The sequence below is a fragment of the Tupaia chinensis genome, unplaced genomic scaffold, assembly GCF_000334495.1.
Source record: "Tupaia chinensis unplaced genomic scaffold, TupChi_1.0 Scaffold144109_1, whole genome shotgun sequence".
NCBI lineage: Eukaryota > Metazoa > Chordata > Mammalia > Scandentia > Tupaiidae > Tupaia > Tupaia belangeri.
Genome location: NW_006203964.1, coordinates 104493 through 110763, shown reverse-complemented (window position 1 = coordinate 110763; position 6271 = coordinate 104493). Strand labels below are relative to the sequence as shown.

Sequence of the window (6271 nt, the reverse complement as noted above, 5' to 3'; positions counted from 1 at the left end):
TTTCAGTCATAGAGTACAGACATTTAGTATATGTTAAGTGGGGACATACACTATCATATTTCTTTAAGTAAGGGTAAAAGGACAAATGTGAAAGGTTTTCAAAATATTGATGGAAAATAAATATGAAAACTATATGTATGGATTTTAATTATTTCCTTTTTTAAAAGAAGAAATGGCAGAATGTGAGAAATAGAGGGAAATATACATATACATAAAACTAGAAATGGAAAATTATTGTCAATGACAAGTATGATTAAGCCACTATGCAATATATTCTGGATAGAGAATCACATTTTGTACGTTGTGACAATGCTCAGTGAATAAATGTAAATTGATTAATTAAAAAGAAAAAAGAATTATTTTATTTGAGTTTATTTATTTCTTTCTTTATTTAAATTTGACCAGAGAGGGATAGGGGGTGGATGAGTGAGAAAGCAATATTAATATATATTTAATTCCATATTCCAGTAATGTTTTTAGTTTTCTTGTAGTTTTTTCTGGTATAACTTGAAACCCTAAAGTGTCTATTCCTAGAAGAAATAATAGAAATTCAAACTCTATGTAAATCATCTTTTGAGTGAGAAGTTTAAGAGTCCTGCTTGGGACCAGCAGTTTACATAATACCTATGTTCCTGGACTCCCATGTAGTCAGTCGCAGTTCAAGTCCTGGACCTGGTGGCTTAAACTCATGCTGGGCACATGTGCGTGTGTGCCCAAGATCCTGAGAGGAGAATAGAGGACAAGGGATTGCAGCATGTCTATATCCCCCTGGGGTTGATTTCTCACTTTCTGTCTTTCTGTCTCTCTCTTTCTGGCAAGTACACGCACCCTATAGTAAAAACTTCTCCAAAAAAATTAATAAGGAACTTGGTAGTATAAAAGATATAAAGAAATTGGTGATAAAGAGATCTTGGATTATAAAGATATAATAAAATTGATGATGCAGTTTAAAATTTAGGGTTTTGCCAACAAAATTTAAGAGTGAGGATAATTGTCAGAAAAAAAAAATGGAATGGTTATATTTTTAGCCAGCACTGGAAATGTTTAAGCAGAAATGGCAAGAAAATACAATAAAATTACATAGAACATGACATCTATGAATAAGCTTACAAGTGAACACAAAGATTCCACACTTCACAGAATAGATATACTTTATCAAGAGCAAATCCCCCGGGACCAGAAGATGGTGTAATGGTTATGTCACTGAACTCTCACATGGGCAACAGCAAGTCAAGTCCAAGATTTGGTGGCTTGAAACTCATGCTAGGTACATGCCTGTGCACTCCCAAAATCCTGAGAGAAGAATGGAAGAGAAGAGAGTGCAACATGACCATCACCCCTGGAGAGTGATTTATTGCTTTCTGTCTCTCTCTGTCTCTCTGGTGATTTCATGCATCCTATAGCAAAAATATCTCTTAAAAAATAAAAAGAAACTAAGCCACTGGAGTAATGCAGTGTATCACTGAAAATGTTATTCTGTCATATTTGAGAACACCTCTGACTCTCAGACCATATTAAGTCAGTTCATTTATACACATATGTCTTAATGTACAGACTATCCTCAAAATATGCATTTGACAAGTTATTTTTGTCTTCGTGTTTTGTTTTTTTCTTTGCCAGGCAAGGCAAAGTCTTCCTTCTTTTATACTAGGCACTGGGAATAGTGGGCTGAGGAGAGTAGGATATATGATAATGAGATATTATTATTTTTATATATGTTTGTATTCAATTTGCTAATGCTTAGTATTTTTTACATACATACTTGTGAGATAGATTAGTCTCTAGTTTTCCTTTTTCATAATATCCTTGGAAGTTTTTAATATAAACCTTAAACTAACTTCATAAAACAATTTGAGTGGAATTTTCTCTTTTTATATTTTTAAAAGTTTCTAGCAAGTGCATGCGCCCTATAACAAAAATCTCTCTTTAAAAAAATTATGTATATATATATATGTGTGTGTGTGTGTGCGCGTGCATGCATGTGTATGTATTATACTTATATTCAATCATTTCATACTTTTAGCATCCAAAATAAATTTTCCTAGCATGAATCACTGCATATTAGTCCAGTCAAAGATGTTACTGACCATACACATTATCGTCAAGAGATAATTTTCTATTCTTGTGTCCCTTAAATGGTTTGCTACATTTTCCCCCTTTATTTCATCCCTCTCACCTTCTCCCACTTAACACTCTCTCCCACATGGTCTCTAATATCCACAGTTGTTCTCCATGGTTTTATATCTTCCACTATTTTAGTTTCTGTCATACACTGCCAACATTTGATATATATTAAGTGGAGACATACAATGCCTCTCTTTCAGATTCTCGGATATTTTTCTGGGTAGGTTTTTATTCACTGAGTCGATTCTTTTAACACTTGTAAACTAATTCAGATTTTTATTTTATTGGACTTGTGTTTTTCAGAATTTGACCTCTACTAAATTTTCAAATAATTTGGGAAAAAAAATATTTATCATCTTCTTTTATTACATATTGATACTTAATGTCTATACCATATGTAGTGATGTCATTTTTTGCATTCATGGATAGTGAAAAATATTCTTTTATCAGTCTTGCAAAAATAAAAAGAGAGTAGGATATTAATGGGACTGTAAATTTCCATAATTGACTATAACTGATATGTTAAACCTACATTTTCAAGACCAGTTAAGGTTGTGATATAGATGTTAATGATGGATACAAAAGGAAAACATTGTGTTTCATATATTTATTGACAATAAAATTACATCAGCAAACTTACAGTTGCCAAGTGTAGTTTATTACATAAGATGACTCATCAAAATACAAAGTGAGGACCAAGCAGGTGTCAGCGTGATTAAAACTGGATCTCACATAGCTGACTACACAGTTTGAGTCCTGGATCTGGTGACCTGCAAAATACCCCGGGGACATGTGTGTGCATGACCAAAATTCAAAGAGGATCATGGAGGAAAAGGGATTGTGGCATGGACATCTCCCCGGGGGTGCTTCCTCACTTTTCCTCTCTCTCTTCTCTGTCTCTTCCTCTTTCCAGTGAAAACATACAGTTTACAGAAAATTACATTATTTATATATATATATATTCTTTTCTTTTTTTTTCTTCTTTTCTTTTTTTGCCTGAAATGTTTGGGACCAGATGTGTTTCAGATTGTTTTATGTTTTGAAATATTTCTGTGTATATACTGAGCAATCTGGTGAATTGGATACAAATCTAAACACAAAATTCAGGGTCATTTTATATGCACCTTATACACATAAACTGAAAGTAGTTTTATACAATTTATTTTTGTATTGCACCTTTTATAATATGACCAATGGCATGAAATCAGATATGGAATTATGCACTGTGGCATCAAATTTGTGCTCAAAATTTTTTAGATATTCAAGCTTTTTAGGATATTTAATTTTCAGAAAACGCTTCAATTTGTGTGAGACAAATGAAAATCTCCAAATTATTTCTAATCCTAGTTTGGAAATAGCCATAGGAAAAGAGAAAAATGACAAAAGAGGAAATCATCGAATATCAGAGATGACAGAAACCTTCCTAAAACAAATAGCATACATTTTATAAGCTGTGGAGAGCAAAAAAATTGAAGCCCAATAAAATAAAGATGGATGGGGAAGAACAGAAATAAAATGGGAAAGTTATCTGTTGATGATAATATCCATGAATTGACTAAAATGCACCATATTTGCACTGGGAAAAGAAGTACAGCATACAAAATGCTTTTCCCAGTGTGAATATGGTGCATATCAGTTAAGTCATAAATAAAAGTAATAATAAATAAAAGTTAAAAATGAGATTTTAAAAAGATGGTACAAGTTCTAATTCTACAGTCTAATGAAAGAATATTGATTTCTGACTCTGAGGCTTAGAGTCTTTCATTTGCATACACTTTTAAAATAATTCTTTACTCTCTTCCCTCAGAAAAAATTGCTTCAAAGCCCTATTTATGACTTTATTCCTCAGACTGTAGATGAAGGGGTTCAGCATGGGTGTGACCACCGTGTACATCACTGAGGCTGTTGCACTCGAGTGTGAGTTGTGGTTGGCAGCAGAACTAAGGTACACACATACCATTGTAAAATAAAATAAAGAGACAACCAACAGGTGAGAAGCACAGATGGAAAATGCTTTATACCTCCTCTGACCTGATGATAGCACATATAGAAGAAACTATTTTACAGTAAGAGTAAAGGATACCAGCAAGGGGACCACCAGCTAGCACCACAGATTTAAAGTATATCATCATATCATTAAGAAAGGTGTCAGAACAGGCAAGGTGGACCACCTGATTAAGTTCACAGAAAAAGTGGGGGATTTCCAATGGCATACAGAAGGACAGCTGCGATGTCATTAAATTATGTAATAATGAAGTGAGGACACTCATAATCCAGGACAATAGAATCAGAAGCACACAGAATCAGGGGTTCATGATGACAATGTAGTGTAAAGGGTGACAGATGGCCACATACCGGTCATAGGCCATCATGGTCAGAAGAAAGTCATCTAATGCTGCAAAAAGAGTAAAAAAGAACATCTGGGTAATGCAGCCTGCATATGTGATAGCCTTGCTCTGTGTCTGGATATTCACCAGCATCTTTGGTACAGTCGTGGAGGTGAAACAGATATCAGCAAAGGACAGATTGGAGAGGAAGAAGTACATGGAGGTGTGCAGGTGAGAGTCTGAGATGGTGGCCAGGATGATGAGCAGGTTTCCAATCACAGTGATCAGGTACACAAAGAGGAAAAGTCCAAATATGAGGGACTGTAATTTGGGTTCCTCTGAAAGTCACAGAAGAAGAAATTCTGAAATTCTTGTATCATTCTCTGGTCCTGTATGATGAAAGAGACTACCAGAAATAAGAAATTAACTGTCTAATTTTTCACTCAAAATGGCTTATAGAGTTGGCTCATAGAATTCACAATAATTACATAGTTAAAATGCTACAGTTTTGGGGAACCAGCAGTTAGTGTAATGGCTATGTTGCTGGACTCCCACGTACTCGACCGTGGTTCGCGTCCCGGACCCAGTGGCTTAAAACTCATGCTGGGCACGTGTGCGTGAGTGCCCAAGATCCTTAGAGGAGAATGGAGAAGGGATTGCGGTGTGACCATCCCCCCTGGGGGGTGATTTCTCACTTTCTGTCTCTATGTCTCTCTCTGTCTGTCTGGCAAGCGCACGCATCCTATAGCAAAAACCTCTCAAAAAAATTAAAATGCTACAGTTTTTATGTTTCTCATTAAAGGAATTAATATTTATTTTTGTCATTGCAAGGGGCTATATATACTTGCTAGACAGATAGAAAAAGAGAGTGGTGGAGAAATCACTCTAATGGGTCATGATGATTCCACAATCCCTTCTCTTCTGTCTCTCTATTAGGTTATAATTTCCAGCAAGCACACACACATACCCAGAGTGTTTTTTAAGCATCCAGGACCAGGATTTAAATTATGGTCACCCATGTGTTATCCAGTTTCTAGAATTGAAAACAAACAAACAAACAAACAAACAAAAAACAATGAAACACTTGCGTGGCTTGGCAGATGGCATGGTGGATAAAGTGCTGAATTCCTAGGTGACTGACCATGGTTCAAGCCCTGGATCTTGTGGCTTGCTTTCATACTTTCCCTCTCTCTCTGTCTGCCCCCCCCCCATTAAGTTAAAGAATAATAATGACAATAAAATAAATAAAATAATAATTCTTCAACAAACAAATATTGCACTTCCAGGGTGGGATTATTCACAATTGCTAGAACCTGGAACCAGTCCAAATGTCCATGAACAGATAAATGGATTAAAAAGGTGTGGCACATATACATCATGAGATACTACTCAGTCATAAAAAAAGATACCTTGGCATTTGATAGACAGTACATAAATATGGAAGATTTAATATTAAGTGAAGGAAACCAAAGTGTTAAAGAGAGGCATTGTGTATCCCCACTTCATATATACCAAATGTCTGCACTCTGGCAGAAACTAAAATATTGGATTGTATAAAGCATGAAGAGCAACCGTGGACCTGAGAGATAGTGTGGAAGGATGGTGGAAAATGGCAGAGGATCAGAGGGAGGAAATCAAAGGGAAAAAAGAAAGAAGAAAATTAATGTAAATGGAAAAATTATCTGTTGAAGATAATATGTATATGTATGGTAATATCTTGGAATGAGCCCAATATACAGTGTATTATGGATGGAAGAACTAATTTTTTTTTTTATACTTTGTTTTTTATTATAAATTTTTTTTCTCATCACAACACACAT

The 6271-nt window shown here is 35.0% G+C and overlaps 1 pseudogene; it reads right to left on the bottom strand.

Annotated features, from left to right (window-relative positions):
• Nucleotides 1-3918: 3918 nt before the first annotated feature.
• On the bottom strand, nt 3919-5558 carry LOC102486860 (olfactory receptor 7A10-like; annotated as a pseudogene).
• Nucleotides 5559-6271: the final 713 nt, after the last annotated feature.